This window comes from Betta splendens, chromosome 9 (genome assembly GCF_900634795.4).
Source record: "Betta splendens chromosome 9, fBetSpl5.4, whole genome shotgun sequence".
NCBI lineage: Eukaryota > Metazoa > Chordata > Actinopteri > Anabantiformes > Osphronemidae > Betta > Betta splendens.
Window position 1 is genome coordinate 6,812,458 of NC_040889.2, and position 13,865 is coordinate 6,826,322.

The 13,865-nt window shown below is 44.4% G+C and overlaps 1 long non-coding RNA gene across 1 annotated transcript in view; it reads right to left on the reverse strand.

The window, feature by feature from the left end:
- Positions 1 to 4,802, reverse strand: part of LOC114862636 (uncharacterized) — a 34,799-nt gene extending 29,997 nt beyond the window's left edge. Inside the window, exon 1 of the long non-coding RNA XR_003787020.3 lies at positions 4,627 to 4,802. This is a non-coding gene — a long non-coding RNA (uncharacterized LOC114862636). The remainder of the gene's footprint in view (positions 1 to 4,626) is intronic.
- Between the last annotated feature and the right edge of the window lie 9,063 nt (positions 4,803 to 13,865).

Consider the following 13,865-nt stretch of genomic DNA (forward strand, 5'->3'; position numbering starts at 1 on the left):
CATCTGTACCATGCAACGGCAATATGAGTTTAGGAAGCTGTGTGAAAACGCTTCTGTTGGACATTTATGACATTTCTATTTAATCTTGAAACTTTAATGCAATATTAACTATTAAAATGAAAAAGAAAAGTTTTTTTCCCCAAACTACACAAAACCTGAACTGTAAAAAAAGACTGCGTGTGCAAATAAAGTCGTAACTGTGAGTGTTATCTTGTTAAGCGTTCACCTGACAGGACTGTCAGACGGACGGGGGCCTTTAATTTTGGATGTGTCAACTTTTGTGTAATTTATTCCCTCTTGAATTCAAAAAGGCATCAGGAGATCAAATACTGTCCCTGATTTCCATGAAATGTTCACCTAATTGGCTTTTAAGGGGTGGATCGAGTGCAAGTGAATTATTTAACGACGTGGCTTTAAAGCAGGCTGACTTTGCTGGGGATGCTCCTGCATATCTGTTACTGCGCAGCGCTGCGCTCTATTTTTATCAAACCACTATCTAGAAACCCGCTTTGCATTTGATTTAAATTTTGTCTCTCAACCAGGAGCCCATTAAAACATTTAGTCAGAGCAGTCACGTCGGCGCCGAGCAGCAACATGGGCGAAAGCGAGTGAGCTGGGGTGACTTCCCAGAAAGCTCTGGCATTGTTTGCGTTGTGCCCTGTCAGCATGAAATGTTTGCACGGCATTTGAGTGTGATTTTGGGATTCCTTCTTGGAAGCGTGGCCTTCTTCCCTGGAGCTGCAGAGAGGGACACTGGGCCCTGGAGGACAGACTGTGCCTGTCACAGCCAGAACAGCTGACTGACTTCGTGGACTTTGAACTTCTTTCAAAAGGTGTCAGGAAGCTATTTTATTTTTGAGCTATTTTGCTTTGAGGCTTGTGTTTTCTATTTAAATAAAGGGCGTTAAAGCTACAAACTGATGGGATCTCGCTACAATCCACTTATAATTTATCACTATTTTATGAGGCGTCAATATTTTATTTAGTTGCAGTTCCAAAGAAATCTAGTGGGCTGAGTTTTGTGAGTCCTTTCTTTGAAACCCCTGAATCCTAGTGTGGTAGAAACCTCTGAGGTGCAGCTGACAGCAGCCGGTGGTGACTTGGCACCAGACAGAATGCGCAGCCTACAGACAGACACAGAGACAAGATGGGACACTTCAGTGACCACGCTCCGATGGGTGAAATCCCCGGTCCGACAAACTCATCCCGCGCGATCGATCGCCGCTGTGACAACAGCCCTTCTCGTCACAGGCTGGAGAACAAGCTGTTGTGAAGGTCTGAGAATGGAAGATGGGCCCCGGAGGCGAGGCTTGATTTACGAGCCAGAGTCGAGATGGAGGCGCGGTCGCCCACATACTGTAGACGGCCTTCCTGCAACATCAGTCTCCCTCTCCCCTCCATCCGCTCCCTCGCTCGCCCGCCCGCCGCCGTGCTTGTCCTCCCTCCAGTGTCTATTAGCCTGCCTGTTGACAGCAGGAACAGGCTGCAATGACATAGCACCCAGACAAACATCTCAGCGTGTTCCCTGCCTTCAGTCTGATCTGTTGCAGGCTGAAATCCCAAATGTCACCTTTGGCCAGTTATTTCTTTACAAACAAGCGTCACTTGAGGGGAGACTCCCGCTGACGTTTAGATGGATAACGCCAGAGAACGCGCTAATTTCAACATGCCAGGTGGCCGTCGACCACTGGGAGAAACAAACTGGTGACACCCAGTAGGTTAAGTGTGCTGCTAGACAATCCAGGCACCTCGACGGAAGGAACACGGCGCATTGTTTTGCTGGGGCCGCTCAGTGTGCAGTGGTGTGCACCTGCTGGTGGAACTGGGCCAGTGGGGCATTCCAGCGCTCATGTTTAAAGCCTACGCTGTAAACGTGCGTGGACGGAGGCCTTTGTGTATCGCTCAGGCTCCAGTAAAATGTCTCATTTGGCTGCAACTAGAGGTTTTTGAGAGTAAATCCTCTGAACGCAGCGGCCTGGAAGCCAATTCATTTGATCAGCAGCTTTCCATTAGCATTAGGGTCCGACATGAAAAGAACATTTGCTGCCGATCTTATTCGAAGAGAGGCTTTCTTCCAGTTTTCACTGTGACCTTCTCGTGGGGATTGAGGCCGTACAATAACAGAAGTCGCTGTGGTACTAAAGCGTGGAATACATTTGAAGATCTTAAAGAAATCTAAATGAGATCTGTCAACAGCCCGCTCAACACTTGACCACATATTCTAGTGATGCATTAAACCCCAAAGTCCTTCCAACATGCGCTCGCGCCCCCTCCCCCACTTTAATTTATCAGGCTGCTGTTGAGCAACTGAAGACACCCTGCATCCATCTCGCTCGCCCGCTCTCTCTCTCTCCTGAGCTGTATCAATATTCATGGGTCTGCCGGGTGCGTTTGTGCGATGGCTGTCTCATTAGCCTTTGATCCCCTTGCGTGAGGCCTGTCGGAGCATTGCAGCGCCAACAACAGAGCGGCGTTTGAAGTGTAGAGAGAACAGCTGCTTGCATTGATCTCCATATACTTTCTTTGCCATCCGCACACGCGTCCACACACACACACACACACACACACACACACACACACACACACACACACACACACACACACACACACACACACACACACACACACACACACACACGCACACAGATGCTGCCCATGGGCACATGAATACATGCATCTACTGTAGACAGCAGCACTTCACTTTCTCCGGACTCATGTCAAAGCTTCAGCAGCTGCAGATCTGTCACGACTGAACATGGGGCTTTCGACATCTAAGCAGAAATGCAACACAGTCCAGTCACGTAAGATTTTTAAATGCCATTATTTGACTTTTATCCTAATCGGTTATTGATTCTCTGAGGAACAGGTGCTTTAAATAAGTCTTTAAACTCGCAACCGATTTTGTTTCATACAGTTAAATAAAACATTCACTGCTCAATTTTCACAGTGAAAATGATTATAGCTTTAGTGACACAGTACATAGAAGACTATGTGGTTCTTTGTGTTAATCCTCAATCACAGGATTCATAAGAAGAATATTTACACGTCATCACAGTCAAAACGTGTGGTAAAACAGCATTAACAAGAATTATGCAAACACACCATGTCTGACTTTTTTAGAGGAAATAAGTAAAATACTATTGTGCCGAGATTAGAGAGAATTTTATTATACCCACTAAAATTAATAGTGAGCTGCTTACTGTACTGTAAGAAAACAGGAATGCTGAAGCACCACATTATTATGCACATAGGAGCAAAGCAGTAAAAAGCTCTACCCCGAGACTGAGGACATTATGGTAATTACACAATTTAATGCTGGAATCTGGAATATTTTGTCAAAGCCACGAATAATAAAGAAAGTCAACAGTTTTGTGCTTTTTAATAGGTTTTAGAGCGTAATCGACCTTAGACTCAGCCACAGCACAGCTCCTGATATTCCACCGTGCCACTTACAGTAGAAGCACAGGTTTTCGCTACTGCTTGAATTTTACATGAAATGCTCTGTAAAATGCACACAGTTAGAATTACATATTATACTCCAGGAGCCACGCGGCTTTAAAAAGGCTGGATTTATCGCACTGAATCACCAAACTGCCACCACACTTCTACTGGCGTCTTTGTTGCCGCACAAGTAATAACAGTAATAACAGACTGTTCTGTTCCTTTCTCTAATGTTAGGACGTGTTCCAGTGTGCAGCAGGAAGGAGAGGGTCCAGCTACTATGACATCATGACATCTGCAACAAAGACGGAGCCTGCAGATCGCCACAGAATGCTGGGAAGCGCTCGAAGCCCGGGCTAGAACCTGGTCTGGGGTTCTGCCCCTTGGGAACAGGTTAGCAGATCAATAGCAACAATGTGCTTGATAACATTAGACCGCACTTAATGGCTCTAATGAAGAGAGTGGTTGACACATACTCAGAGGGACTTAGGTCAGGGAAACAGTCTGTTAGCTGAACAGATACTTGGCTGCATAAGATGAAGACTGGGGTAATTATATAATAAACTAATCGTTGTATTTGCAGTGAAAATGGCAATTACTTAATTATATGCTAGTAGTTGGATGCAGAAGAAGGTGAAAATGTTATCATCCGGAAATGTGTGCATCTATAACTAGGATATTTTAAACATAATATATAACACATTTGCAACAAGCTGCCACAGGTGAGATAGAGAAAGTTGGGCTCTTGGCGTATTGTGTTCAGCGCACCTGAGCAAAACCGAGAGGAAAGTGACAAGAATAGACACATCTGTGCCACGTTGAGGCTGCGCTGAACTCTCTTTGCGTCCTTTGTGCCATCAGGTCACACTGCGCCACCAATGAGTCTGATGGCAGGAAATGTTATCAGTTTTCAAATGTCAAAGAAACTCCATCTCAGCAGAATCGCAGCTGACATTTTGATAAATTAAACCCTGTTTCGCTCCATCTACACACACACACACGCACACACACACACACACACACACACACAGAGCAACCTGCTGCTGAAAAGCCTCGTACTTGGCAGGATTTCTGCACACAGACAGTCTATTTAACACCCTCCAGCACCTGCCTGCTGCTGGTCTCCAGTTCTGACAAAGATGAAAGCAGGGGAGGCAGCAGAGGGGACGGCGAGAGGGCACGTACCTCACAGCGGACGACTTGCTCTTTGGATTCAGGAGGTGCTGGGAAGCGGCGCTGAGGCGGGACCGCCGACTCTCTGGGTCGTCTGTGGGCTGGAGATTCAGCAGGAGAGCTGCTCCGTCGCTGCCTGCCTCCTGCCTCTGGCTCGCTCTGCTACTGCCTCAGCCCCGCTCACTATCATACCTCCCTCCCACGCTGCTCCCCCTCCTCTTCTTTACTCCTCCCCTTTTCTAACCTGGTCCCTCCTGTCTTTTCATTCCCCTGCACCATCCTGTGACAAAGGAAATGAAGGGTTCTGCTATTACTTTCACTTTGCTTTTTAGCTAAAATGGAATCAAATATTGCATCTAAGCATCTGGTAAAGCTCGTGTGTTCGGGGAATCTAAATAATTACACAATGGTTTAGGTTTATCTGAAAATGCACAATAATCCATAAAAGCCAGAAGGCTGTATTAGAAGAATTCAGTGTGACATCAAATTGCTTGATTTATCTAATCAACAGCATGCTGTTATGTAGAGAAGCATCAATTTTGATACACAAGAAGCAGAAGGTAGCATAGATTTCATATTTAATACAAAATAACAAAATGTTAAGTAGAAATATAACTGAAGTCATACATTACTGAGGTGAATTAAGGCAAAAATGACATTGAATTTTTGATTTCTTTTGTGAATATGATGTTAATCGTGAAAGCGATGATGAAGATAACAAAAATACGGCGAGGAGATAATGAATTTTTAATGTCTATGATAATTCAGAAGTGTGGATTATCTTGAAATGAGCTGAGGCTAAGTACAGCCAGTGATCCGATCTCACCTGATCTGATATGCTGGAAATAAACTGCTCAAAGTGTGAACTGAGTAATAAAAGTAATGCACGGTGAGGTGCTTTGGAGGGAAACATACCACTTGCCTATTAATACAATTCAATTCCATCATTTCCTAGATTGGGGTAGATTTACATCAGATGACCACTCGCGGATTCCTCAGCACCAGTTGTGAGCCTCTCCTCATCCTCACGTTTTCCCCTCGCTCCCATAGAGAGCCCTCCACTACCTCTGCCCCTGTTTCCATAGTGACACTTTCCCAGACTCTGGCACGACATAATCAAGCAAACGGGATAGTGGTGGGGGTTGGGGGCGAAAGAGGGAACTAGGGGTTGGTGGTGGTGGGGGGCTGAGGGAACAGCCAAGATGTGAACGATAAAAACGGGCAAACAGCGAAAGATGAAGGCACAAATAATGAATAAAGAGAATCTCAATAAAGATGATTTGTCGGTGGCAAACAGTGCGTTGGGCTCGAGTCCATCTCCGCCTTATGCTGGGTTCAGATCAGGTGCTTCAGGAAGCCTTGGCATATGGCTGAAATAATTACCATGCTCATCAAACAACTAGATGGCCACTTGTGCTTTGTGACAATGCTCCCACCAGAGTAGAAATGAATTATGGGATAGTGTTGATCAATCTGAATTTTAATGTGAGTGGTGCTCAGCATGGGTCTAAAGCGAGATGCCAGCCAGCGGTGGAGAAAACGCCTCGGATGCTGCAGGATAGTAACGCACAATGCTGAGGGATGGTTGTGTGAAACCTGCTGACCTTGAGGATCACCCTCACACTTAAATTAGCATGTTTGTGTTTTAGTAACGCGTCTCCACGACCTTTGAACGAGGTAGCATCAAAAATAATTATCACTATCTTTCGTGCCGTAGCTCATAGTGAAAATAGCACCGCCTCATTTGGTCCCATGAATCACAGTTAAATGTGATTGCTGTGAGCTGCTGTCCTTCGCGTGTGGTCAAGGAACAGTAGAAATCCAGCCTGTGAACCTTCTAATTCTCCATCGATCGTGCAGCTGCTGTGTTGCGGCCGGCCTCCCCCACCAGGAAGGTCAGAAGGCAGGGTCAGCGGCTCGAGCAGCGGCAACACATTTAGAGTCATGATTAAAGGGATATTACTGCAAGGTGGACGCCGGGAGGTTACGTGGATCAAATGTGACACTTTATGGGATACAGGATGGTTTCTTTTACCGCAGGGCTCCTCTGCTGTTGTTTTCCACAAGGAAATGAATTGAAGAGTTAACTCTTCAGTCACCGGGAGCGAAGACATAACACCTTGTCAGTGCGCTGAGGAGCAGGGCTGGATTTTATACCACCATGTTAGCACGTATCTTAAATCTTTTCCCTATTCAGGAAAGAAGCAAGATTTATCTCTTTTTCAATGTTTCCTTTGTTTGAGACTAACAATAAAATTTTATTGAAGCTGCACTGACTAATATTTTACCAATTCCTTCCAGAAACTGGCCTATGAGCTGTTTTTTTAACAAAGAGAGCTACTGTTATAACTAATGGTAGCTTTGCAGCTACCAAACAGTAAACTATTACATTAACAAGCAGGGAGGCACAAACACCTAAGTTATTTAGTTCTATGTGAATGAAGGCAAAGTATTTTAGGAGCAATACTACATAAATATATAAATAAAATGTAGTATTCTGTGAAATCCTACAGCCAACGTGCTCAGCTGGACGACCACTCTGCACCCCGGGGTATTTCAGGTCTAATGCCATATGCCACTATTAAACTAACAGATGACTCATCAACTCAAAATGTGTTTAGACTGGCAGGGTGTTAAACACACAGAGATGCTGTAGCGGTGCATGTCCACCAGCCCCCACGTGTTGACGTTTGTCTATGATTCAGGGCTAAACATCCAGTTGGAGCTTTTATTAGGGCTGTCCCATTTTTAAAACATGAAAAATGCACATCCTGTCTCCCTGTAAAAACCAAATTGGATGTTGGGCTTCCCCCAAACCATCATATTGACAACATCCCTATCATCCAATTTGGTGATAGACCTGCCTATAAAGGAGTACCGAGAGGCCAAGCACAAACTTGTCGGGAAGATTTATGTCTCTCTAACTCTAAATTCCAATCTCAGCCTGTTAGTTATCCCGGGCTTTAGTTTAGTTGGCAGAATGATTGACAGCCGGCTGATTGGGGAGCGGTGGATTTCTGTGCCCTCAAGTCAGATTCTAGAGGGATTCAACCAATTACTGCTCAAGGGCATCAAGACAAGGTGCAGCGGGTTGACGACAGTGCAGGTTGTACTCTAACCCCTCATGGTGCTCTGCGCCACAGGGTACAGTATGGATGCAGACAAAGGGAGAGGCAGAGATTACAGCGGCGCAATCAGACCCGGCAGATTATGTCTCGTGTAATTGGAGGAAAAAGACCGTTTGAAGCAGGTGGTGAATGATAAGCCGGGGTCATTGTCAGTTATGGGTTTTATCAACTCACCTCAGACACGGGCTTTTCTTGTGAGAATTTGTTTTCGCCAGTAGCGCCGAGGCTTTCCTTGAACGGCAAACAAGCACAACCTAGAATGTAGAACCAAAACGCTTAGAAGTTACTTTTAGCGCACCCAATGACCAATGCATTCAACGTGGCAAACAGATAATGATATTTACTTTGACAATAGAGCCAAATTCTTTGCTGATATACTTTTTTTACAAATGTAGCTGTAAAGCTCATGTTCAAGTTTTATTTTCACGCCTTGTCCACATGCACTAGTTCTAGTTGCCTGAGTTAAGGCTGGGTTGGCCTATAATTCATTTAATAATCAAAGAGTGTAGCAGTCAGTAACGGATGGAATTAAGCAATAACATAGCTCCAGGTGTCAGGTTCGATTAGGGCTTCACATTTGGCGGTTCCAGCTGGATTCGGTCCAGTCGAATCTCAGAGATGCAGCCAGGTCCAGGTCTCAGGTGGAGATGTGTGCAGAGCTGCACTTTGCTTGCAACTATGTTGAATTCATTAAAAAAGTAGCCTGTCTGTATTTTCACTACAACTAGTACCATCCATAGTCCTTCTGAGGGGACTAAAAAGTTATTAGGCAATCATTCAGTAATTACTGACCCGTAAAATAAGGCATTACCACTACACTCCATCTAATACTTTACCACTTAGGAAGCCGTTTTCCTCAGTGTGAGATGAAAAATTAAATGTCATCTCCAACTTGACCTATGAATCTGGAACAGAGCCGTATAAATTTTGCAATACTTTTAATAAAGACTATTCTGGTCAATGCATCTGTGCACCAGCTCATTTAATGTGGGCATGAACGTTATATTAGAAGCAACGCAGAACGTGTGAGCTGGAGCGACATCCATTTGGATCTGTTAAGTAGCGGCAATGTAAATGAACATTACAATATGTTTATTCACAGGAGCTTGTGTACGACGAATTCCGTGCAGTAAATGATTCAAAGTGACAGATGAAAACTATTGTTGCTAAGGTTTATAATGTGGTTTAAAGTGATTTCCCCTTTAAAAACACATTTGACACATTACAGTCGGTTTTTAAAAAAAACTTTTCACTTCTATGTGTGTGTGAGTGTGTGTGAGTGTGTGAGGGCACACAAAGGGAGAGCAGGCACCTACTTGTAAATGATGTCTTTCATCTCTTGACTTCAGATGTGGCTGTCACCCATTTCCATTATACAGCAGGATGAAGTGGGACAGACTGTAAGACAGGGGAGAGAGAACAAAGGAAGCTGAGAAACGTGCACGAGGACATGCACGTGCACGCGCACACCTTCCTCTGATTGGACTCGTCGTCCTTAATCTCGCTAACGCGAGGAGGGACGGCTGTTTTCGTGTGTTTTCATTTGAACTGCGGGCTGAGATTTCGGGACAGATCATCTCGAAGATGTCTGGGTGTGGAAAATGAGTGAGCACCAGCTCCCAGCCCCCTGGACAAACAGCGCTGTGGTGCCCTTGAGGAAGAGTCTTAAACCTCAGATCGCTCCAGTGGAGCTGCTCAGTGGCCGGCAGCATCAGACTGTAGCTGCACCAAGTGAATGTCTGCATGAATTTGAAGCTCACGCTTGAAAAAGCAGCGAGCAAAACCCCTCTCAGGATGTATTTTAAAGAAATTTGAAGCAGTACCCAGGGGAACGGCAATTCATTTGAGCCAAAGCTACAAGGTGTAAAGTAAAAGTCCCTAGGGGAAATTAAAGTGTGATAAAACAGGACATTCATATATTCTAGTAATACAGCCAGCCGCGCTCAACGTGGATTTCCCAGATCCCAGCGTAATTCCTTTTACTCTGTCCTATCAGAATCAGTTCTGATGTTTTCGGTGACAGCTCGGACAGCAGCCAGCGCCGACTGGAAAGTGAAATTGCTTTTCAGTGTCTCCAAAGTTCAATTTCCAGGTAGATTTCCCTCCGAGGGAATAGTCCATGACTGAATTTTATAAGGAATTCCAACTGACAGAAGCAGGTTATGGATTTCCACAGGCAGTAATTATTAATTCATTTAGTGTCGAAAAAACTTACTCAAGTTGGAATTGAACTGATCTACGTCTTCAAAAACCAATTAGGAGGAAAATAGCAAATAAGCCAATAAATCTGATGATACTGTAAATCAATCACAGTACATGATAATATGAAGCAATTTCATCTTTGTCGTCTGAGTTAGCTACCGCATCAAGCTCCTCATATAACAAGCATATCCCCCTGCCCCCGGTGTGTTTTTTTACATCATCTTATTGCATGGAGGTGCTGTCGACGCCATGATGTCAAACTCATCACATCTCAAAGTGAGGAAGAGCATAGCGAAGCGACGGGAGGAAGGGCTGCTCACAGAGCAGTGCGTCGATGGTGGGTCTCCAGCTGCACAGTGTGCACACAGTGAACGCCTAACAGGGACATTCATCTCATCATTCATCTCATCACTGTACCGGTGGAAATAACGCCAATAACAGAGGCAAAGAACAGGAATGAAAGTTGTGTCTATTTTGTCGTCTCAAAAGCCCATTAGCTAAAAAGAGGCAAGACTGCGCGTTCTTGGCGTGAGCGGGGCTGAAAACACGATTAGATGAACCAATCGCTCAGCAACGCTCACACAACATCGCGGCCCCGGTGTGAAATAAGTTGAACGGGCATTTGCTTCACGACGGAGACGGGGAGGCGCTGCTCACCAACAACACTGATCCTAATGAGAGATGCACGCAGAAGAGGACAAGCACCACTCGTCACCTTATAGACCAAGACCCCGGCTGCTGAGACGGCTTCATTAAGCCAAGCAGACTATGGGCTGTCACTCCAGAAAACGGCCAAGGCGGCCAAAGGAACGGGAAACAACAACACAGTAATAAGGTTGACATTTACAATGGGCGTCGGATATCATATCCAATTTCTCCCTGCACACCCTTAATTCCTTTTTAATTGCTTTTCCGCGTTGGTTCCGGGATAAGGCTGTCTCTCTTCATTTGTGAGAGTGGAGCGATGAGGACAGTGTTGAGTCGGGGGGGCGGCCGACGGTGTGTGTCTGTGCGTGTGGGGCGGGCGGCTCAAAAGTGGTGCTGGTTGCGGGCGAGTTCCAAGGCCAGCGCCGAGATAATTGGTAGCCGTTTCAGACAAATCAAACACTTTTTAAAAGAGCTCTGATTAAACACTTCACAATCCGACTTCATTTGATGAAAGTAAGGGGAGAATTAAACGATTATGACACACGTGATTAATTATCCGGCAGCACCGAATACGTTTCGACTTTTAAACACTCCTTCTTAATGGGTGGACTGTGATACAAATGAGACACAAGCGGCCGAACCGTCGTCGTCGTAGTGTGTTTTCAGACACGGCCGCTGTGCAGTAGCAGACCAATGCTAATCAGCATTATTCCACAGAATTCCAACCGAGGATCCAGCAATAAATGGAATGTGAAATAGTGCGAACGGCCACGGGTGGATTTTGGAAAAGTGGGCTCCTCGCCACAAAGCGGGACTCCCTCAATAAAACAGCCATAATCTCATCATTTAGGATTTTTTGGTCCATTGTTGTTTTGACTTTGTGTCTATTTTTTTTACAAATTCATCTTTTCTCCTCTTTTCATCGTTTGTAGACATCTTTTTGGCTCCATTTGCTTGTTTGTTTGTGCCTCCAGGACCATATTCAATTATGGGTTCCTCCTTCGTGCCACATGTCAGGTTGTCCTTGAATAAGACACTGAACCCAGAGAAGCCCTCTGTGGTTCGTTCTGTCTTGTTTGACGATACGTTTCTCTTATTTTTGCTCCTCAGTTGTCTTATTATTACTGTAGTTATTTTTATACTGTACTGTAGGTTGCTCCTTTTGTCTTTTAGGCTATTTTTTAACTGTTGTTTTGAAGCTTTGTAGATTTTGCATCTCTCTGTAAAGCATGAATGTTTTCATGCTTTACTGTGGCTTTATTGGTGACTTCATTGTGTGATTCTGGCTCTGGGCCTCTCAGGCCCCGGAGCCTTTTTATTATACATCTATGATAACAGCCATTCAAAATACTTGGACCTGCCCTTTACTTAGTTTAGACTCAACTAAACAGGAAATTCAGTAGTTTTGTACTGCGTTTAGGACTGAGCTGTACAGATCAGTCAAGCTCAGGTCCATGGTGTTGCTGACTGACGGCACAGCCCAGTGCACCACACAACTTGGCAATCGCTGAGTTACTTTTATCCAGCAGTGTGTGGTGGTTAATCAAAGCCCATAATTTCCATAATTCATGGATGCCCATCTGTTTGCCACCTACTCCCATGCCCAGTGCAGAATAAACAAAATCAGGAGAGGGGCCAGGGGGCTATTTAATGACAGCATCAGCCATAGCGTGCGCAAATATTCACACACACACACACACACACACACACACACACACACACACACACACACACACAGACTGCAGCGTAATCAATCTTCAGGCACAACTATAATTCATTTTAAAAACAAGTGTTTAATCCATCTAAGGTGCGATATTTGCATCATAATTCACAAATTGGGGTTAACTAATTAGGCTTCATGAATCCATCACTATTACTCACCCCCACCTCAGAGCACTGGCTGGAAAACTTTCAGATAACTCACAAGTCACAAAATCTCTGATCTGCATCCAGACGATTTCTCCAAAAACAGTCTTGTCACACAGATTTTCTTCTGACAAAATCGGACTACTTTGATGTTTTTATGAACCTTGGGAGAGCTGCGTGAGTGAATCAGCAGAGCTCAGGATATGAATCGGGGACAAAACGCTTCATCTAAACAGATTTCTAATGGTTAGGCAGCCAATAAAGAGGCACGTTTGACTCTTCCTGTGGTGTATTTTGATCTGGAAGGAATCCAACTATGCATTGACATTTGTGTACTATGTTGGTTATGTAAAATATTTGAAAAATATACTTAATGATAATACAGCACTTAATAATATTATTAACAGGTATTACCTTTATCCATTTGATTTACTTATAAATTATGTGAAATGCTTGTCCTTTAATATATTTACATGTAACACGAATTTTGGCTGCAGTGGCTTAAAACAGTAAATCTGTACTGTAGTATTTTTATAGCTGCAGACTTGACTGCTGTGTGAATACAGAGTTGCTGTCACTTTTAGAAGTTTTATCCCCTAATGAGATACAGTGTATAATACATCACCACAAGTAATGCCTGTTAAAATGGCAAACTATTAAATCTGATGGCACCTTATAAACAACAGGAGACAACTGTGGGTAAAAAAAAAACAAGCTGGATGAACGTAATGGCATTTAAAGCTACAAATCTTCACGTATCATCTGGTGTGAGGGGGTCACAGATCTAATCAGAGCCCCTCTGACCCAGCTGTTGAGCTCCATTTATTGTATTAAAGCTGGAATACACTGGGGAGAAACTGAGGGACAAATGACTTTTCACACGAAAACACCTGGTGTGATAACCAAAGTTCTCCAATTCCATAAAAGTATCAAAAGTGCCCCTCCGAACTTGGAAATAAATCTAAAACTGGGTCTGATGTGAAGAAGTTTTCATTCCAGTCAGCCTTGGCAGGAGTCCTGTTTGACTTCCAGCACAGCCAGCTGCATGGCTGGAGAGCTGCGAGTGATTCTTACACTTACTTGACTTCTGAAGTGCAGGTAAAGTGGCTCCTGCAGCTTTGCTTCCTGCAATTCAGAGACGTATTAAAAATTAAGTTGTTTTCATCCTTCTGCAGACGTAGCGAAGGCCGTCCACGCTGTTATCTATTCTGTGTTGGACCACTGTAGGGGTGACCTCACCTCTGTGGCTCATTTACGGCCGTGAGTGCCCATTGTTTGTAGGCCACACTCCCGAAACCTGCTTGTTCGTCTGCTCGTATGAATGTCAATCACTTTCCAGCTGGTTTTACCAGAGCCAGTATTTTGATTTCCAGTGGTCTGTCAGTTCACAGACATGCTTTTATCTCC